We start from the raw sequence: 23,585 nt of genomic DNA, 5'->3' as shown, positions 1-23,585 counted from the left end.
TTCCCCCCACTCGACCACAACCGGGTCCCCGAATCCTGGACCCCCGATAAGGGTCGAACCAGATAGAGCGGGTCGCGCCATAGGCTTTGCCGGCGATGGCAGAAACGGCTCAGAAAAATGACTAAGTGTGAAAAACTGTATTTTGGTATTCCATAGCTCCGGTTCCGGAGGGTCCAGTGGATCAGGGTTTGGGGTATCTGTAGCCACTGCTCCGGCATCGCTGCAGAACCATCCTTGACCCGCTTGGACCAACCCGACGGAGTATGGACCCCTTGAAGTTCGGGACTTTTCCCATAGACTTCAATGGCAGAAAAACCCCATTGACTTCAATGGCGGCGATTTACCATTGAAAGTCTATGGCGGAGCTGCCCGTTGTTTTCAATGGGGATTTAGTGAAAAGCTCAGATTTCTTTTTCAATGGAGATTTTTGTATTAAAATGATTTAATGTACATTTGTGTAACTCCGGTTCCATAGATAGTAGCAAGTCGCTTTTTGGACCATATGGTGTCCCAGTTCTGGCAATGCGAACTGGGAAGTTTGGACCTGCTAGACCTAATGGAACCAGATATTTTAATACGTCTATGTTTTTGTAAGGAATCCGCTCCGCGGTTTACTGGTTGCCTTACCTTGCAGACCGGTGCAGTTCTGGAACAGCTCTCCTGAGGTTTGCTGCAGCCTGGATTCACTCACCAAAGCAATACACACTCCCTCTGGTATCTACTGCAGCTGTGCAGCCTTTCACTGCAACCTATACTTGCATTCACTCATTAGGAGCAGTACCTTCACACCCCCGCCGGGGATTGGCCCGCTGGCCTTTAAGTACTGTCTTCCCATAATGCTCCCTGCCGAGCATAGTCCTAACTGGATGTCACTACTGTTTTGCCACAAGCTCTCGCTTGTTCTCCTATGCTGATACCAGGTTCCGCCCTGCGTCCTTCAGCTTCCTTCAAGCCGCTTGTTCTCCTATGCTGATACCAGGTTCCGCCCTGCGTCCTTCAGCTCCCTTCAAGCCGCTTGTTCTCCTATGCTGATACGGAGGTATCCCCTGCGTCCTTCAGCTTCTGTTCTCCTGTGCTGAAGCAGAGGTTTCGTCCCTGTGTCCTTCAGCCTCCTGGATTCCTGCACTGAAGCGGAGGTTTCCCTGTGTATCTTCAGCTTCCTGGTTCCTGGGGCCTACTCTTTCCCTAATCTAGAGAGGCCGTGTCCTGGTTCCTGCGCTGAAAAAGAGGATTCCCCAGCCCGCTCAGGACTCTTGCGCTGTGCACGGGGTTACCCGTGCAGCTAGGCGGTGTGTATATCTGGTCTGTCTTCCACCTCCTGAGACCAGTACCATGGGCCATGGTCGCCGCACATGCAGAGGCCACCCCCGCGCTCCTAAGCTGAAGCGGGGCTTTCCTGACTCCCTGTTGCCGAACTCCTGCTTGGACAATGTTTATCCTGACGTCTCCTGTCCTGACCCTGGCTTGTACAACGACGATGCTGACTTCTCCAATCCTGATCCTGCTACATATGACTACGAACTGCACAATCCGGATCAGCCTGCGCGGTCTCAGGTCGGTGCTTTTACAACCCCACCTCAGCCTCGCGGTCCGACCCTGGTTTGTGGCGAGCAGAACCCTGACAGTTTTATGCTTAATACTGTATTCTAAGGTATGGATAAATTCCAGAGGCAAATTCTTTGGCCATAATGTAGCAGATGGCCGGAGAGGCGACCGAATGTCCAGGACTTAAGTATTGTTCAAAGAGTTTTGTCACCCTCACTGTTTATCCGAGGCCCAAACCAGAGCAGTTCTTAAGTGTTCCAGTTAACACATTCCAACAAAGGTTTTCCTGCTATAAAGCCAAATGGGTAGAATGGCTGGCATTCCATTTGCATATGTGGGGCTACAGAAATGAGACCCCAGAGTTCTACTGCGCCTGTGCCAGCTAGCAGGGGGGCATGTGTTGAAATGTGTTCCCATGTTAAAGATTGGCTGGAGATACTTGAAAACCAATCACTGGTGCTTAATGGTACAGATAGAGGGACAAAAGGTTTATAAACTGCTGTCCACCCATATATCCTTTGTCTTCGTTTACTGATATGGTTACCTGATATCATCTGAATGATTTCCTGATTGCTGAGATAAATGCTACATCATACTTCTCATTCCCCAACCCTTAAGTAAGTGTACTTCTTGTTTGTTACTGTATTATCTGCTGTGTTCACCTATCCTAAGGAATAAAATCACTTTATTATATCTTAAGCCTCGTTCAGTTCAAACCCAGTTATTTTTGTGTAATATTAATAAGCCTGTGGAAAGCTATCGTCACAGTGATGAATGGGACCTTCGACCCCCTTCCATCACCAAGCGCACCCCCTCCACCAGAAGATGCAGTGTACATGTATGCCGTTGAGGAGGATAACATGACAACCCCGTCAAGACCACGCCAGGAGACAACACGGCGACCAAGACCGGAGGAAAGCTTACTCCCAGACAACCTACCATCGCCTGTCGCCTCAAGTACACCGGCTCACAGAAGATCTACACCCGCTCGCATCGATGTGGTGCCCGACATCACCCTGCGCGATATGCCAGTGGCACTCAGGGAAAAGTATAGGGTGAAGAGTGCTGGTGCACCCCACAAGTATGCCTTGTTACCAGGCACCAGGTTCCCTACTCGTTGTACTGTGAATGGGCCTTCAGAGTGAACTACGAGGGAAATCGCGTAAAAAAAGCGCTTCCTGTCAATTTAAGACAGAACATTATGGACGAATTGCGGCGCTTCTATCCAATTACAGATCCTGTAATGAGAGGCGTTAGAGACTGCATTAATGGCGTTTTGCGCCATGCAAGGAGTCGGCCATGGACGGACAATGTGGAGGACATACCTGTACAGTTGTGCTGAACTGTATTGTGCATGTTTTGACCTGCTGTACTTCAACAAAGGAGATGTTGTTGTGTGTTTTGTAACTTGTATGTACTCTATACACAAATGTTGCAACTTGTAACACACAGGACCTACTGTACTGTGCTGTACCTGCGCAATTCCAGTCCCTGAGGGCCGCAAACAGGCACGGTTTTCAAGGTAAGGTTGTCCTGAAAACCGGGCCTGTCTGCTGCCCTCGAGGACTGTCGTGGTGCAATGGTGCAGGCCTGACTGACCGTTTTGCCACCATCCCACTGTACTGTATACTGTACTGTATGTTTCTTTAATAAAGGAGATGTTGATTTTTGTCACGGGTACAGTTACATTTTTTCACTTGCTGTATTTAAATAAAGATGTTGTGTGTTTTTCAACTTGTATTTGTGCTGGTGCAGACTGCTTTTCAGACCATCCCACTGTATACAGTATGTTTTGACTTTAATAAAGGGGATGTTGGGTTTTGTATAATTTATGAATACAGAATTTGTTTTTAAAGCATGTGACTGTAAACCATACTGACTGACTGTAAATGTTTTAACTTTATATACTGTACATAAATAAATGTTTTCACAACTGTAGCAGTAAACCATACACCTGTTGATGTTTTGAATTGCTGTGCACTTAACATGTTTCCGCATTGTACAGTATTTGTAAATAAATGTTTTTGTACTTACAGTACTCCACCAATAAAAGAACATGTTTATTTGTTTTACTGCTGCGGCCGAGTTTATTCGAGCATTTGCCCGTTCTCGGCCGCAGCAGTTACCTGCCGCGCGCCGGAGGGTGCCGGGCGCGCGCCGAAGCAGCGGAGGAGAGGCCCGCCGATCGCGGCTTCCCCCTCTCCTCTCCGGGTCCGCCGGGTCCCCCGGAACCTCCTGCCGCCGTCCCCCACATCGCGGGACACCAGGGCTCCCTCGGGGAGCCCTGGACGCGCGTGCAGGGGGCGCAGGCACCCGATGACGCGTGACCGCGCATCGGTGACGCGCGGCACGCCGAGGGGCTGCCACTTGCAAGCCGGGAAATCTCCCGGCTTGCGGAACTGGCCACACTTCAATAAAGTGTGTTGCCAGTGTACATTGTTCAATTGGCTCCATTGTAACAAAACACAGTGTTTCTAGAATGCTCAGTATAAGAGTATAAAAAAAATAGAAGACACATACTGTACTGTTCTGTATGAGCTGTCAGTGTAATACATGTAGAATAAATGCATAGTTTTTAGTTTTCCGGATTTATAACACACTATATAAAACTGTATTGTATACTGTACGGCCGGAAAATATCAGTATACTGTTTCAGGTACAGTATTCTATCCTAATCAATAACAACGGCCACTAAACTGTAGACTCCGGTACGTGGCTTTTTAAATCCGATTCAGCAATGTGCAGCGATATTATCCATCGCAATCCCTCCATTAGCCGTTTTATTTTCTGAGGAAAAACAAAAAGAAAAGTTTCACTGTAATGTTCAGTCCCCTAAAGACGTTCCCAGCTAGTCCCACCAATAATTTTCTCGGGTCGGGGGGGCGTCTCCGGTTTACATGCGCATGCGCCTACCGTCGATTTAATGACACGCATATGCGTTTCAAGAAGGTTCCAATGCGCATGCGCCTTGCGTTCCACCAATTGTTCAGTATCTGCAGTACAGTACTGTAGAAGCCGCTCAGCCAATGATATTGCTTACAGGAGAATCGCTTGACTTTCAAATCGCGCCGATATTGATACTGTATTGTCAAAATAAAAAAAGACACAGAAAATAATACGGCAACAATACTCACCATAGAATTTCCCATTCAGCTGACGCCGGCGCCGGTCCACTGCCAGTCCAGTGTTCCTGGTCATCCTTGTCGATAGTTTGCAGCGGGACTAGTCCACCTGTAGTCAGCTGATGAGGCTGGAAATTGCTTAGGTACATGCAAGCTTGCTCTAAACTGCACGCGAAATCAGGCTCAGTCTCACTGACGGTGGGACCGTTATCGGAAGACGGTGCCGGTGCATTGCTTGGCAGCGAATGTTGTTTCTTGGTTGCTTTAAAACGACCCTTCGCCTTTTGCCGTCTGCACGATCATAGATACTGGAAAAAGCCGGTGCTACACACCAATACCCTCCAACAAATTGGGGCTCAAGACGATAAAAACAGGGATCGCTACATAACCTTATCCTTATTGCACGCTTCCACGTATGAGGAGATGGCGAAAATTTGTAAAAGTCATAGTTTTCCATAAAATACTGATAAATTTGAACAACTGTTGCCATCTTATCTTCCGTTGCATTAATCGCGGCCCATATCAAATACGCGTAACTTCTGTCGGGTTTTTTGAAAGCGGGCTGCACTTGAATACTCATGGCGGGCAGCGGGTCTCTGGAGAATAGTGTAACTGAAACTGAAACTGGTCTTTGTCTTTCTTTAATATGAAATTCCTAAATTGATACATTTTTGCAACCTCTTCCTTCAGTCTCAAAGCCAAGTTACAATAGCACACTGTGGTACAGTACCTTTTTTTCAACGAAACACCTGCAAGTCGACACATTAATGAGGCGCATGCGCATCACAATTTATGAATATCTGCCATCTGGCGGACACGCGAATAATTGCAACCTATTAAATCTGAAGCCTTATCAATAAACGCATCAACCGCGTGTCAAGCCCTGGCTGAGAACGCAAAATGAATGCGGCATGCTCCGGGTGAAGTGCGTCGCATTCCAGGAAAAAGCCAGGGAAAAACCGGCGATGTGTTAGACTCAGATGCGCCGTAGCAGTATATGTATATACTGTATGATTTTCTGGTGTGTATACTCTATTCAACACACTGGGGCTATTCATGTGTACAGTATATATTACAGATAATCTGCTGTGGCGCTAAGCCCCAAAATGAATAATGTAAAGAAATGTTATAAAACCAGATGGTGGGTGGTGTCCACTTGGGTTCTCCTCATGAAGACGATAATCATGTAAAAAATATAAAAGCAAACATAGTGTAATACAATAACTAAAAAACATGCAGCAGCACTGACACTAACAAGACAACAAATGCTGAGACAATCAAATGACTGTTATAGATAAAAAACATTTAATACAACAACTAAATATATAAAATTATAATACTAAAAAGAATAGGTCACATGTGCACTCCAACACTGATAAGACTGGCCGCTTACCAGACATAGAAAAATAGAAGGCAGTGGATAAATCTGAGAGTATCCCCTCTCGTGATGACAGGATTCACCTCCCAAACGTCTCACACGATCAGCAGGGGCTTCCGAGGGGGACCCTCCTTGCCTTCCACATCACAGACCTCCGCTGGGCAGACGAACCGAGCAGCGTGTCGCAGGAACAGGCGTCACCACATGCGCAACAGCAGCGCAGGATACCAGCCAACAGCAACAAGCCAGCGGAATCGTCAATGTCAAGCTCAATGCAATAGTGTAAGGCCGCTACCCACGGCGCCCGCTGCGGCTCTTACCTCCGCTGCCGGGGCGCGCGGCACCCGGTCACGTGGTCCTCCTCACCTCCCTTCACTTCCTGCAGCCCCTGCTGCCCATGCGCGCCGCCGTGGGAAGCCCGCGCGCGCCTACTGTTCCTGGTTTTCATCCCGGCGAACTCAACCCGCCCCTTCCGTCGCGCGCGCTACCATGTCCATCTCTACTGCCGCCAATGTACTTGTTCCGTTCCCAACTGTCCTCCATCCTGCCTCAGCCTATCAGTGCTCTACCTTCATCTGACATCACCGCTGGAGGTTCTCATTGGTTCCTGTCAGTATATAGTGCCTCCAGCCCTGAGCTGATTGCTGAGCATAGTCAGTTTCTAGTTGTGCTTGCTACAAGCTACTTCGCAGTCTGCTCTTGTCTTCCGTCACAGACCCTAGCCTGAACCTGGACTCCCGATCTCTGGCACCCTCGAACTCCGGCTCGCCCAACGGACTTCTACCTTCTCCTCTCCTCGACTTTGGCTTTGGACACCGACTACTCTTGATCTCTCCTACCCCGGATCTGGCAAGTACCTCTACCACTCTACTCTGTCCCGTCCCGAATCAGGCTATCTACACGACCCTGCTAACCGGACCCGCTCACGCGGCTGTAGGGCGGTGGTTTTCCTGTATCCCCACCTCGGCCTCGCGGTCCAGTCCGGTTTGTGGTGAGCACTCCAATATTCCCGTGACAAATAGCAATCGTAGACAGCACAATGGCTGGGAAGTGTCCGTGGAGATGACAATAAATAAAGATAAACCGGCGCCAAAAAGAAGGAAAATCTGACCAAATATAGTCCAATTCAAAGGGTTGGGATGAGTTCCATGGAAGTGTCCTCAATGCAATCTCAGACAAACAAACATATAAGACCACAACATAAAAGAGAAGAAAAGAGAAAAAAGATCATAGTGCAACTAAATACAAACAACAAATCACTGATATAGTATACAGATATAGACAGTAATTTAATATATAATTAAAAATACACATAAAAAAACAACAAACAATTGCTTGTTGGGCAGGGAACACACTATTAAAGTGATGGCGTCCAGTGGGGCTAAAACTGAAACCCTACTTACAGCACTGCTGAATAGTTAAAGCCTGTATATCAATCACACAGCCCTCCATGGCCTGGGTATAGAAGGAGGATACACCACAACGTCCATGTGCTGCTGCACCGCAGGGAAGCTCCTCTTCCCCGGTATCACACCGCCAGCTGCCTCACTCGTCTGCAGACGTATATATATGGATGAACACCAGAGCTCTAACCGCCGAGGCCTCCCTGGGACAGTCACGCGGACCTCAGGTCTCGCGAGACCACGTGACGTCACCGCTGAGAGCCAAGACAGGGGAAGGAAGCTCGCAGGTGCCAGGCAATGAAACAGCCGAAGCTGCTGGGGATGGGGAGGCAATTGAACAGGAGAAGAACGCCAAATAGTCCTTGCCAATAATAAAAGTCCAAAGGTGGACTATTTGGCGTTCTTCTCCTGTTCAATTGCCTCCCCATCTCCAGCAGCATGGGAATTGATAGCAGCCTTAATGTTTGTAATCCATGTGCTGTAGAGCGTATATAAGTGCTGGGGAGACTCTATCAGACAATCTGGACAAGGTATAATAGTACCAATAATGCTGAAGGGTTACCCAAAGCTCTATATATACCATAGAGGTATTTGGTAAATCCCCAGCAGAAAACAAGGGTACATACCTTACATGCCAGTGTCAGTCTCCTTTCGCAGCACAGCTCTGTGTCAGCTGGATGCGTGCATCACGCTGGGTGTAATGAGGAAGGAGGGAGGTCCCGGAGGTCCAATGACGGTGCACTGCTCAACAAACAACGGGGGCTGCAGCCAGTTGAAGTAAAAAAGGTTTATTAAGTGCGAATTACATGGTGACTTTGACGCGTTTCAGGACATAGCGTCCCTTTATCAAAAACGGACACTGACCGCTCTACTGGCTCCTACCTCAGACCTCGCAAGTACCTGACCATTCTACTCTCTCCAATCCTGACCCGGCTGCCTGACCACCCACACTCCACACTCCACACTCCAGACTCCAGACTCCAGACGTGCCCCCGTGGCGTTTGTACCCATTCCCACCTCAGTACCGGGGTCCCGCCTTGTATGTGGTGAGCACAGCGTTACACAGAATATATCACCAGACCGCACTACACACACAGCACAGAGTATATCACCAGACGTCACTACACACACAGCACAGAGTATATCACCAGACCGCACTATATACGGTGGGAGATGGGGGTGAGATTGTCACTATGTTTCTCACCAGCCCACAGCCAGCACCACGTGCAGCTCTCACCAGGGGGCACTCACCGCACTTTGCTTGGGAGCCCACCAGGGGTCACTGTTCCACATGAGCTCAGGAGGAGCTGGTTAGAGGCGCTCTGGCCTCCACTCTTCTCTCTATGGTCCCTCTGCTGCAGCCGGATGTCCTGGTGTTTGAGATTTGATTCCGGTAGGAAACACTGATCCCGAGCACAGACTGTCCCACATCCTGAGGGGGGAATCCAGGTCACTCCCACAGGGAAGGACTGAGAGATCACAGGGGCTCCCCCCACCCTCCATAGGAAGTACACACACAGTGAGGGGGGGATAAAGTGCTCATCTCAGGCACTGGGGGGGGGGGGGACACCCTGAGGAATAGGCTCTGCAGCCTCTAAGTCCCTTTTCCTGTGCCCCCCTCACATTGCCCACCCCCTGCTGGACAGAGATCTTCAGCCTGTGTTATTGGGTAAGTGCTTTCCTCCTCCTCCCTTCCCCTCCCTTGTGTGACCTGTGCACATTATCCCAGTGCTGCTCTGAGCTTCCTTACACACAGGAGCCTGAGAGGCTGAGCCTCTGATAGTGAGGGGGAGCCTCTGGCACTGGGGGGGTTACTCCTCCTGTATCACAGGGACTGGGAGATAATGGGGGTTATTTTACATTGGGAATTAACATTAGGAATCAGTGAGGATAAGATTGGGAAAGTTATTAAATAGAGTTAGAAAGTAATTAGATTGAGGGAGTATTGGTTGGAGTTTAACTCCTTCATTACCGCAGGGGCCAGCATCATGTGTGTGTTATGGGCTACAGCTTCTCTGTGTGAGGCTGACATGTAAAAGAGGAAGTGTCTTCCGAGCTGAAGCAGAGGAAATAAGCTGTCTGAAGCGCACAATAAACGATATACTGGAAGTTTCGGACTATGTAAGTATAAGGCTGCGCTTTTAGTGAGGGCGACAGCAACGCGACGTTGCGGCAAAACAAATGCATTGCCTGTGTGTGTGTGTATATATATACACATAACCTTCACATCTGATATCATTGTAGGTTACTTTAGCAGGTTGGTTCCACGTCAGGCAATCATAGGTTGGTTTGATCTGTATGCTGTCAGTGACTGCATTTTATACCTGTACCAGTATTAGATCTCCTAGTTATATACACAGAGGTACTCATGAGGTACAGTTTGCCCTATCATGGATAGGAGTCTTTAGGTGGAAACATTGCATACTTACCCTTCCTATTTGGTGGTTAGTATACACTTGGCAATACACCTTTAGCTCAACCCTGCCCCACTCCCACCCTATTTTTATTACACTTATTACACTTTATGACTTTCATGCATGTAGACTTTTTTTAATGTGATACCCAATAAATGCTATGTTTTAATAGTCCCGGAGTGCATCTACTAATGAGCTTCTAGCTAGAGAGATGTTGTAAATACACCTTTCTCTCTATTTTTTTTATTGTGTGTGTGTGTGTGTGTGTGTGTGTGTGTGTGTTTGTATATCTATATATCTATATATATATCTCTGCAAAAGAGTAGCAGAATGATATGACCGTAGTGTATGAAACCATAATGATTAAAACCAAACCTATTAAAAAAACCTACAAAACAGGGAGAACACAAAAAGAATAATGCAAAAATTAATGAAAAAAATTATAGTAGGTATAATACAAGAAACTAAGCAGCACTAAAAACATATAAATGGAAAAACGTGTATGTATGTGTGTGAACACAAACGTGTATATACCAAACATAAAAACAAATCAAATTTACTATTCTGCTAAGGAAAATAATGACATTAAATTGAGGCTGTATATAAACAGCTGTATGGTGTAAAGTGGGCTTCATCATTTATGGGTACGACCTCTTAGGCCGTGCTTCTAGTGCCGGCGACATCGCAGTCGCGTCAAAGCAATGTGGCGACGCAAATTTCTGCAGCCGGGAATATTTGATTTTTCAGGGGCTGTCGCGTCACATGACAGCCCCTGAACCAATCAATGGCCCGGTCGCCCTCGCAAAGCGAAATACAACTTTCGCTAGCGGCGACGGCTACGGGGGACGTCACGCCACCCGTTCGGTCGCGTCACCCGTCGCGGGCACTATACGTGCGGCCTTAGGAGGAAAGTGACAGTCAATCTATAAGTGTCTTTATAGAGTATCTATAAACCGTTAGCTATTGGGTTTGTGTGTAAATAGATTATACATTTTATGTTTTTCAATGTGGTGAGTCTATGGTACCTCCTTTGTGCAGACTGGTGTATCCTCATTGGCTCTTACTTACCTGGGGGGATTTGGTTACCATTGGTTTGGGTTGATTGGGGGGGTATGCGGTGCACCTGTTTTGCGGGGAGGAGGCTACTAATAGCGTTGTATTTCGAACTAGATCACTCTTTGATAAAGCACCTTAAGGGCAGGAAACGCGTCAGAGGATTCAGCTGTGTTTTTAATTATTTGGCTGTTATGCCCAAATAAATGATTTGAACTATAACGGCCTCCAGCCAACTTTCAAGCCAGCAGGGCTCATTCATTTCCCTCTACATCTACGTTATTTAAGTAATAACCCCTGAAGAACAGGGCATTACTGGCCAATAATGCCCTGGCTGGAAGAGTTGAAGGCCTGAGGCGAAGCCGAGGGACTTTAAGCCAGCCAGGGCATTATTGGCCAGTAATGCCCTGTTCTGAGGGGATTATTACTATTCTAGGCTAAATGTAGGCTTTTTTCATAAATAATAGACACTTTTGTATAGTTATATAGATTTTTTTTATTAAAATAAAATGGTAAATACATTAAAGCACCTCTATAAACACTTACACTGCAGCTCTCTATATCCACACACTGCCGCCCCCTCTGTGTACACACACATAGCAGGACTACACACACAAACTGCTGCTACACACATAATACGCAACAGCACACCTCACACAAACACACACAAATGCTGCTACTGACGCGCGCACACACACACACACACACACCAGGTCTACACAAAACATACTGCTGCTACATACAAACTCTGCTGCTACATGCACACCACATATACACACAACACAAACACTGCTACTGACACACAAACGCTGCTGCTTCTACTGACACACTGACACAAACACACACACACAGAAACTGTAGCCACAAACAAACTGCAGAGAGCCACCCACTTGCTGTGCAGCTACAGTACACACTATCTCCCTCCTCACTGAATGTGTCGTCTCTGTTCTGGTGCGAGGGGTAGGAGTCACTACCTGCTTCTTCCTATGGACCAATCCCCTGCCCTTTCTCATAGCTGTTCCTACCTATGGACCAACCCCCTGCCCTGTTTCTGACCAAAAAGAAAAGCTGATTGGCTGGAAATAAACAGATTGAAATAAACACCTTTCAAGCTGCTAAAATTCTGGGCATTACTGAATGAATAATGCCCAGAATTTTAACCAATCAGAGAGCAGGGATTTCAGTAATGCCCGGAATTTTGCAGCTTTAGCCTATAATTTGAAGTATTACAGACACCGCTTCCCGAATACTATGCTGGCTCACATAAACCTGTCCTGTTGAGCCTTCTAGAAATAAAGTCTCTGTCCAGATCACGTGCCTGTGAAATTGTGCCGAAGTTTTCTGCTTTGTAGAAATATTGCGTTAACCATTTTTGCTGTTACATAATCTCTGCAGCAGGTTAGCTGTGAGCCTCTGTACGCAGTGATACTGTATCATGGGATGTCTGTGATGGGACCTCCCTCAGTCACTGTGACGTGTACAGCTGGACATTTTTTTTAATTACGGATTAGAAAAGGACAAGTCACAATAGCTGGTGAAGATGTTACATAGCAGAGTGCTCTCACTTATTTCATCTACAAGACATAAACACACAGATGACAGGAAAATACACAGATACCCTGCAAGCTCGAAGAAACCCCAAAAATTACCACACAATAATGTGTGTGTATAGTTTCACGTGGCGATTAGAATGAAAGCAAAGGCATTTTATCTGGCCACGTGGAACTGACGGAGCAGGAGAAGCTCAACCAGCTGCACTGCTTCTTCATACCCTGCTGCTCTTTCCTGCCCCCGCTGCCCCTTCCAATCTTCCTACATGATCTGCACAACCTGGACCACTTTGTCCATGTGCTTGCGAGCGGCGATTAGTCCCTCCTCCCCTGATGAAACGTGGTGAACACGTGAAACGTGAGTCGGGAACGTAGGGCGTCACTCTTGTGACGTCACTCCAAGTGGCGACATCCTATCGTTTTGGGCTACGAGCAGGCTTGTATACTGTGGCAGTGTTTGCTATTGATTTGTACCGACCTACATCTCCATTTGGGAGATACAACCTTATGCTTTTGGTTGTGCCTTATGATAGTGGCATATGTGTTGCTAAATCTGCATATGTGTTGCCAAATCGGTTATTGTGGTTATTCAATAGTACATGCTGTGGTTATTTTATGACAACTCTGGTACTTCCCATATATTTAAGAGGCAATCGGTTATTATTGTAGCAGTCCATTATATCTCTGCTATCCTCATACCTCCAAAAATTGCATCTCACCTATAGCTGCAACTAGACATCTCTATGATACAATGGAGGGAAAGCAATCTTGAACTATCTATAAATTCAATATCTGATTTTGTAATAGCATCGCTTTGAAGTACCTTTAGGCTGAGCAACAACATAACTGAACTGTTACTTGATATGAATTCTGCCACCTTGGTTTATCCGATATACCACTTATGCAATAGCATATCCACAGATCCATACATCACTGCATCACACTAGCCAAATCTAATAGGCGTTGTATATACTACCTAATACCTATATGAGCGTAGCCACACTACATTAGTAGATTATTTTTGGATGTCATATGAGTATATAGGGATAGTAAAATTATTATTTCTCTATTAAGGGATTATTTACTCATCGGCCACACCAGCATGGGGATTTTAACAATGTATATGTGTTTTTAGCATTTTCTATGTAGAATTAATAAAATTTTATTATTTTTGATTTCCGCGGTGATTCTGGGCAACTTACCAGTATTTTGTAGTAATAACTATAGGGCAATTTTTAGTCCACTTTAGACTACCTCAGGATTGAGTGCTCAATAGAGGGGGAACCTTTCTGATCACCTTTGATCAAAACTGTCAATAGCATCAGCATCTTGTAATAATTAAACATGCCCGCGTTTAGCCCGCCCATCACCTGCACATCGGACAAAGGTACAACACAGGGCGTCACGGACACGGTATGTGCCCCAAGTATGGAAGGGAAGGGGGACAGGGAAGGGAGGCATGTGGGAAGAGGCATGTCCTTGTTATAATCCAGGAGGAGGGACCAGCTTCACACAGGCTCACATAGAGAGCCTGGCAGTGCGCCAGATCGCGTTAGCCCAATCAGGAAGGGGAATGTTTTTATTTTACAAGTAAGCAGGTTTTTTTCATGCAGCTGGCTGGGACAGATCCAATGCAGATCATTCTTCCTCTAATTATAGAGCTAAATAAGAATAGTAATCAGTTAGTGTTAGGACCTGAGAATTTGGTCATGCCTTGATGTGGCTCGCAGGCTTAAAATGCTTTGGCCAATGTGTTTAACTTAATGACCCTTTTTCAAGAGATATATAGGTACTTCACTGTGTATTTTTGTAATATTGGATGTAGCTTTGGGCTTCTTTGTCTTTTGTATACATCTACAAGACATATGTAATAGGATTGGGGATCTAGTAGCCATTTGTACCAGATTAGACTTTATTATTTTTTTTTACCTCAATGCACCGAACACAGAAAATACTACAAATCAGAAGTGTTACTGTTTTCCCCGAGGACTAATGGCTCAAGTACTTAACTGTACACATACTGTTTTTACACCCAATTTTTTGTTGTGTTATTTGACTGTTATAGGGTTAACTGGTTCGTCATGCAACTTTTCTTAAGGGAAATTAACATTTTGCTACGTCACTCGCAGCATAATAACGTTTTGTTACACTGTATCCTCACTGCGTATCCATCATCTAGCACCACTGTCACTCGCAGCATAATAACGTTTTGTTACACCGTATCCTCCTTACTGCGTATCCATCATCTAGCACCACTGTCACTCGCAGCATAATAACGTTTTGTTACACTGTATCCACCTTACTGCGTATCCATCATCTAGCACCACTGTCACTCGCAGCATAATAACGTTTTGTTACACCGTATCCTCCTTACTGCGTATCCATCATCTAGCACCACTGTCACTCGCAGCATAATAACGTTTTGTTACACCGTATCCACCTTACTGCGTATCAATCATCTAGCACCACTGTCACTCGCAGCAGAATAACGTTTTGTTACACTGTATCCACCTTACTGCGTATCCATCATCTAGCACCACTGTCACTCGCAGCATAATAACGTTTTGTTACACTGTATCCTCCTTACTGCGTATCCATCATCTAGCACCACTGTCACTCGCAGCATAATAACGTTTTGTTACAGCGTATCCACCTTACTGCGTATCCATCATCTAGCACCACTGTCACTCGCAGCATAATAACGTTTTGTTACAGCGTATCCACCTTACTGCGTATCCATCATCTAGCACCACTGTCACTCGCAGCATAATAACGTTTTGTTACACCGTATCCTCCTTACTGCGTATCCATCATCTAGCACCACTGTCACTCGCAGCATAATAACGTTTTGTTACACTGTATCCTCCTTACTGCGTATCAATCATCTAGCACCACTGTCACTCGCAGCATAATAACGTTTTGTTACACCGTATCCACCTTACTGCGTATCCATCATCTAGCACCACTGTCACTCGCAGCATAATAATGTTTTGTTACACCGTATCCTCCTTACTGCGTATCCATCATCTAGCACCACTGTCACTCGCAGCATAATAACGTTTTGTTACAGCGTATCCACCTTACTGCGTATCCATCATCTAGCACCACTGTCACTCGCAGCATAATAACGTTTTGTTACACCGTATCCTCCTTACTGCGTATCCATCATCTAGCACCACTGTCACTCGCAGCATAATAACGTTTTGTTACACCGTATCCTCCTTACTGCGTATCCATCATCTAGCACCACTGTCACTCGCAGCATAATAACGTTTTGTTACACCGTATCCACCTTACTGCGTATCCATCATCTAGCACCACTGTCACTCGCAGCATAATAATGTTTTGTTACACCGTATCCACCTTACTGCGTATCCATCATCTAGCACCACTGTCACTCGCAGCATAATAACGTTTTGTTACACCGTATCCACCTTACTGCGTATCCATCATCTAGCACCACTGTCACTCGCAGCATAATAACGTTTTGTTACACTGTATCCACCTTACTGCGTATCCATCATCTAGCACCACTGTCACTCGCAGCATAATAACGTTTTCTTACACCGTATCCTCCTTACTGCGTATCCATCATCTAGCACCACTGTCACTCGCAGCATAATAACGTTTTGTTACACCGTATCCACCTTACTGCGTATCCATCATCTAGCACCACTGTCACTTGCAGCATAATAACGTTTTGTTACACCGTATCCACCTTACTGCGTATCCATCATCTAGCACCACTGTCACTCGCAGCATAATAACGTTTTGTTACAGCGTATCCTCCTTACTGCGTATCCATCATCTAGCACCACTGTCACTCGCAGCATAATAACGTTTTGTTACACTGTATCCTCCTTACTGCGTATCAATCATCTAGCACCACTGTCACTCGCAGCATAATAACGTTTTGTTACACCGTATCCACCTTACTGCGTATCCATCATCTAGCACCACTGTCACTCGCAGCATAATAACGTTTTGTTACACCGTATCCTCCTTACTGCGTATCCATCATCTAGCACCACTGTCACTCGCAGCATAATAACGTTTTGTTACAGCGTATCCACCTTACTGCGTATCCATCATCTAGCACCACTGTCACTCGCAGCATAATAACGTTTTGTTACACCGTATCCTCCTTACTGCGTATCCATCATCTAGCACCACTGTCACTCGCAGCATAATAACGTTTTGTTACACCGTATCCTCCTTACTGCGTATCCATCATCTAGCACCACTGTCACTCGCAGCATAATAACGTTTTGTTACACCGTATCCACCTTACTGCGTATCCATCATCTAGCACCACTGTCACTCGCAGCATAATAATGTTTTGTTACACCGTATCCACCTTACTGCGTATCCATCATCTAGCACCACTGTCACTCGCAGCATAATAACGTTTTGTTACACCGTATCCACCTTACTGCGTATCCATCATCTAGCACCACTGTCACTCGCAGCATAATAACGTTTTGTTACACTGTATCCACCTTACTGCGTATCCATCATCTAGCACCACTGTCACTCGCAGCATAATAACGTTTTCTTACACCGTATCCTCCTTACTGCGTATCCATCATCTAGCACCACTGTCACTCGCAGCATAATAACGTTTTGTTACACCGTATCCTCCTTACTGCGTATCCATCATCTAGCACCACTGTCACTCGCAGCATAATAACGTTTTGTTACACCGTATCCACCTTACTGCGTATCCATCATCTAGCACCACTGTCACTCGCAGCATAATAACGTTTTGTTACACTGTATCCACCTTACTGCGTATCCATCATCTAGCACCACTGTCACTCGCAGCATAATAACGTTTTGTTACACTGTATCCTCCTTACTGCGTATCCATCATCTAGCACCACTGTCACTCGCAGCATAATAACGTTTTGTTACAGCGTATCCACCTTACTGCGTATCCATCATCTAGCACCACTGTCACTCGCAGCATAATAACGTTTTGTTACACTGTATCCACCTTACTGCGTATCCATCATCTAGCACCACTGTCACTCGCAGCATAATAACGTTTTGTTACACCGTATCCTCCTTACTGCGTATCCATCATCTAGCACCACTGTCACTCGCAGCATAATAACGTTTTGTTACAGCGTATCCACCTTACTGCGTATCCATCATCTAGCACCACTGTCACTCGCAGCATAATAACGTTTTGTTACACCGTATCCACCTTACTGCGTATCAATCATCTAGCACCACTGTCACTCGCAGCATAATAACGTTTTGTTACACCGTATCCACCTTATTGCGTATCCATCATCTAGCACCACTGTCACTCGCAGCATAATAACGTTTTGTTACACCGTATCCTCCTTACTGCGTATCCATCATCTAGCACCACTGTCACTCGCAGCATAATAACGTTTTGTTACAGCGTATCCTCCTTACTGCGTATCCATCATCTAGCACCACTGTCACTCGCAGCATAATAACGTTTTGTTACACTGTATCCACCTTACTGCGTATCCATCATCTAGCACCACTGTCACTCGCAGCATAATAATGTTTTGTTACACTGTATCCTCCTTACTGCGTATCCATCATCTAGCACCACTGTCACTCGCAGCATAATAACGTTTTGTTACACCGTATCCTCCTTACTGCGTATCCATCATCTAGCACCACTGTCACTCGCAGCATAATAACGTTTTGTTACAGCGTATCCACCTTACTGCGTATCCATCATCTAGCACCACTGTCACTCGCAGCATAATAACGTTTTGTTACAGCGTATCCTCCTTACTGCGTATCCATCATCTAGCACCACTGTCACTCGCAGCATAATAACGTTTTGTTACACTGTATCCACCTTACTGCGTATCCATCATCTAGCACCACTGTCACTCGCAGCATAATAACGTTTTGTTACACTGTATCCACCTTACTGCGTATCCATCATCTAGCACCACTGTCACTCGCAGCATAATAATGTTTTGTTACAGCGTATCCTCCTTACTGCGTATCCATCATCTAGCACCACTGTCACTCGCAGCATAATAACGTTTTGTTACACCGTATCCACCTTACTGCGTATCCATCATCTAGCACCACTGTCACTCGCAGCATAATAACGTTTTGTTACACTGTATCCACCTTACTGCGTATCCATCATCTAGCACCACTGTCACTCGCAGCATAATAACGTTTTGTTACACCGTATCCTCCTTACTGCGTATCCATCATCTAGCACCACTGTCACTCGCAGCATAATAACGTTTTGTTACACCGTATCCACCTTACTGCGTATCCATCATCTAGCACCACTGTCACTCGCAGCACACGTTTTGTTACAGCGTATCCACCTTACTGCGTATCCATCATCTAGCACCACTGTCACTCGCAGCATAATAACGTTTTGTTACACTGTATCCACCTTACTGCGTATCAATCATCTAGCACCACTGTCACTCACAGCATAATAACGTTTTGTTACACCGTATCCTCCTTACTGCGTATCCATCATCTAGCACCACTGTCACTCGCAGCATAATAACGTTTTGTTACACCGTATCCACCTTACTGCGTATCCATCATCTAGCACCACTGTCACTCGCAGCATAATAACGTTTTGTTACACTGTATCCACCTTACTGCGTATCCATCATCTAGCACCACTGTCACTCGCAGCATAATAACGTTTTGTTACACCGTATCCTCCTTACTGCGTATCCATCATCTAGCACCACTGTCACTCGCAGCATAATAACGTTTTGTTACACCGTATCCACCTTACTGCGTATCCATCATCTAGCACCACTGTCACTCGCAGCATAATAACGTTTTGTTACACTGTATCCACCTTACTGCGTATCAATCATCTAGCACCACTGTCACTCGCAGCATAATAACGTTTTGTTACACTGTATCCACCTTACTGCGTATCCATCATCTAGCACCACTGTCACTCGCAGCATAATAACGTTTTGTTACACCGTATCCTCCTTACTGCGTATCCATCATCTAGCACCACTGTCACTCGCAGCATAATAACGTTTTGTTACACTGTATCCTCCTTACTGCGTATCCATCATCTAGCACCACTGTCACTCGCAGCATAATAACGTTTTGTTACAGCGTATCCACCTTACTGCGTATCCATCATCTAGCACCACTGTCACTCGCAGCATAATAACGTTTTGTTACACCGTATCCACCTTACTGCGTATCCATCATCTAGCACCACTGTCACTCGCAGCATAATAACGTTTTGTTACACCGTATCCTCCTTACTGCGTATCCATCATCTAGCACCACTGTCACTCGCAGCATAATAACGTTTTGTTACACCGTATCCACCTTACTGCGTATCCATCATCTAGCACCACTGTCACTCGCAGCATAATAACGTTTTGTTACACCGTATCCACCTTACTGCGTATCCATCATCTAGCACCACTGTCACTCGCAGCATAATAACGTTTTGTTACAGCGTATCCACCTTACTGCGTATCCATCATCTAGCACCACTGTCACTCGCAGCATAATAACGTTTTGTTACACCGTATCCACCTTACTGCGTATCCATCATCTAGCACCACTGTCACTCGCAGCATAATAACGTTTTGTTACACCGTATCCTCCTTACTGCGTATCCATCATCTAGCACCACTGTCACTCGCAGCATAATAACGTTTTGTTACACCGTATCCACCTTACTGCGTATCCATCATCTAGCATCACTGTCACTCGCAGCATAATAACGTTTTGTTACACCGTATCCACCTTACTGCGTATCCATCATCTAGCACCACTGTCACTCGCAGCATAATAACGTTTTGTTACAGCGTATCCACCTTACTGCGTATCCATCATCTAGCACCACTGTCACTCGCAGCATAATAACGTTTTGTTACACCGTATCCACCTTACTGCGTATCCATCATCTAGCACCACTGTCACTCGCAGCATAATAACGTTTTGTTACACCGTATCCTCCTTACTGCGTATCCATCATCTAGCACCACTGTCACTCGCAGCATAATAACGTTTTGTTACAGCGTATCCTCCTTACTGCGTATCCATCATCTAGCACCACTCACTCGCAGCATAATAACGTTTTGTTACACCGTATCCACCTTACTGCGTATCCATCATCTAGCACCACTGTCACTCGCAGCATAATAACGTTTTGTTACACTGTATCCACCTTACTGCGTATCCATCATCTAGCACCACTGTCACTCGCAGCATAATAACGTTTGGAGCTCTACTTCTCATTGCAGCAGAGGTTGCGGATTCTAATCCTGTTGGGCCTCTCAGCAGCGCACCATTCCACACAAGGTACTGTCCTCCTATGGGGTCTGCTCCAGTAGCTGCCTGCACGCCCTGACGCGATGCGCGAGCACATTTTGCAAAGACAAGGATTTTGCCTTTGCGTATGGAACACTGGCCACGTCACGGCAGCGATTCAGCCAATGAGGGCGACCAGCCGCGTGACGTGATTGCCACACCCCCGCCGCACGCTCCCTGGAGTCCCTGAGGTTGCGCTGCTGCCGGGAATGAGCGCCGTCAGGCAGCCTGTTGTGTACACACTGGGGCCTCAGCCTTGGCCCTCAATTATACCAAATGCTGCAAGGTGGCAGCGCTATTCTGTGATGTCACCCAGCACTGCTGCCGAGCGGCATTGTGATTATACCAGGGAGCTGGTGGAGAGGAGGCGTGGCCGTGAGCAGTTCACCGTCATTGGCTGGAACCGCTCACGTGATGCGGCTGCCGCCTCTTCAGAACAAATTCCAGGATCACCCCAGGAGACAGCCGCCCTGCAGCTCCAAGCGGCGCGGACGCCGCAACTGGTATGTACACTTTAATTGGTTTATATATTTATGTTTTTCAGGTGCGTGGCGCCGCGCACATTTTTCTGTATAATCACAGCCTCAGGCTTGCCAACTCAATCAGCAAGGGGTCGCCCCTGTTTTCCTGCACCCCCAGACACCACACGGGCACCTGTGCGTGTTCCTGAGGGAAGATCCCCCTCCAGGTGCAGTTATAGGCTTCTTCTTTTCTGCAAAAGTGATCTAAAAAAAACAAAAAAGTACAATCGCCCTGGTGTATTTTTTTAATGTAAAAATCTTTAAATCGGCATACAAACTTTAGGTATCAAACTCACAAACGACCACAGAATGGTTGAACGTTGTTTGTTTATATAGTTTTATATATTGTTTATATAGTTTATATAGTACTCTTGCCTCTCTGACATCCCACGCAGTGAAAGTGCCGGGCGTGCCGGCCGTCTCATCATGCACAGCCAATAAAACGTCCGCACGGGATCAATGAGCAGTTCCCTGAGGAAAGCACAGGAGGTGGAGAAATGTAGGAGGTGAAGCAGCAAGCACCAGATGAGCATTCTCCCATAGTCTCTCCCCCCCTATGGTCGGCAGCCTAAATCTGTTCCAGAATCCAGCATACGGCCACGGAGCTCTGAGTGACACGCAGGACTCCCGCGACACGCAGGCGCAGGGTTCTTCACTTCCGGATGTGACGTCAGACCCGGGGAGTCCGGCAGCAAACGGCCAAGCTGAGCACCGGTCGGAGGTGGAGCCGGGACCGCTGTAAACAAACAGGGGTCATAGACCCGCAAAGCGCACACACCGCCCCATCCACCAGGACTGGCAAAAAAGGCACCTCGGGCTGCAGACCTAAAGACTGGACATCTGGACACACCAGGCTGATCGCTGACAGGGGGTAACAGGGACTGGCGCTAACCAGGCACTTCATTCTTTTCTCATTCACTCACTTTATTCAACCATTTAATTATTTATTCATTTATTATTTTTTTTAATAATTACTTTGTTTATGTATATGCACAGTTTTTAAATGTTGATATATTAGTATCATATAATTATTATTTTTTATATCTTTGCGCCCTTTATTCTTTTTGTTTGCATTTGAGGTATTGAGGAGGAGTGGTTTGCTGACATCTTGGGCTGCATTTATTAACAGGTTCATCTATACAAGGACTCATTAAAGAGGCCCCTGTATAACAACATACCCCAACACACAAACAATGGTTTCATGTTGATACTCCTTATGAGCGCATGGAAGGGTGTTATTTTTAGCTTATCTGGTATTTTGCTGCAGGTCTGCATCTGTAGGAACGCATTCATCAGTGATTTTGTGGATTTTACAATTATTATCACGATTTTTATAATATATATTATATAATATATGTATGGTTTTATATAAATTCAGTATTTATTATATAATTTGAGCTCATTATCAGAATCTATAATCCGTATATGTTAAAGGTTTCTTTGGGATATACACTTGTATACTAACTATATTTATCATTATCCAGTAGGCACAGACCTAGCGACCGTAACTCGCACCTTGTGCACTAGTTCACAGGTTTCTTTATTTTCGTAGCAACATGTCTACGTCATAAAGAGGCGCATGTCCAATATTTCCACCGCAGGTCCTTATAAAGAGGCCAATCAATTAGGTACCAGTCATTTGAGATAATTGTTGGATCAAATTATTAACCCTCTGATGGCCCATAAACTATTTCTCCTAGAATATATCAACCCAATGCTATTGTAGGTGGATACAAAAATTATAGAAAAAATGAAAATTTTAAGAATAACCTAACCATAGATAATAACTCCAGCTCTCTAGTTCAATGTCCACCTATAAACTAGTGTATATTATATATGTAATTCTTCTTCTTTCCTGGGCAGGCAGTGCTGATATACCCCTGCTTTTGGCAGGTGAAACACCAGTGTGTATCCCCAGCCCCGGTGTACCAACCGTCCAGGTGAAGCCTCCTTAGGCATAAGAGGAGGTCATTGTGGGGTTTCTCCAGCTCTACCCTCTTTAATCCTTGGACCCCTTGCCTTTTTGAGTCTCTGTGGCTGACTTAGGACCTCTGTCCTTCACCAACTCTCTCTCACTTCAGATGGGCACAGGGTTTCAAATTTCTCATTAATTATGTGATCCAGTAACCCTTCAGAGCTTCCAGTATCCAGCCCCCTAACCCACTGCTTGTACGAAGAGATCAGGCGCCCCACCAGCTCAGAAAATCCGTTGGTAGAACCACGCTGCAGGGCTCTGAACGTCTGCTTATAGATTTCAGGGGTAACAATAAA

General features: G+C 45.9%; 1 protein-coding gene across 4 annotated transcripts in view; it reads left to right on the top strand.

Moving 5' to 3' along the window:
- Positions 1 to 8,855: 8,855 nt before the first annotated feature.
- Positions 8,856 to 23,585, top strand: part of LOC142488400 (uncharacterized) — a 68,660-nt gene continuing 53,930 nt past the window's right edge. The window contains exons 1-2 of one of the 4 annotated variants that reach the window (XM_075588884.1): positions 21,953 to 22,185; positions 23,178 to 23,254. The gene's annotated coding sequence lies outside the window, so the exon portion shown is untranslated. Of the gene's footprint in view, positions 9,118 to 9,144; positions 9,570 to 21,952; positions 22,186 to 23,177; positions 23,255 to 23,585 lie in introns of those variants that run through there. The other 3 variants (XM_075588882.1, XM_075588883.1, XR_012799407.1) reach the window with 3 other exon arrangements.

The sequence above is a fragment of the Ascaphus truei genome, chromosome 2 (assembly GCF_040206685.1).
Source record: "Ascaphus truei isolate aAscTru1 chromosome 2, aAscTru1.hap1, whole genome shotgun sequence".
NCBI classification, from domain to species: domain Eukaryota; kingdom Metazoa; phylum Chordata; class Amphibia; order Anura; family Ascaphidae; genus Ascaphus; species Ascaphus truei.
The sequence above is the reverse complement of the archived record's forward strand: the minus strand, read 5'-3'. Positions and strand labels throughout refer to the sequence as shown.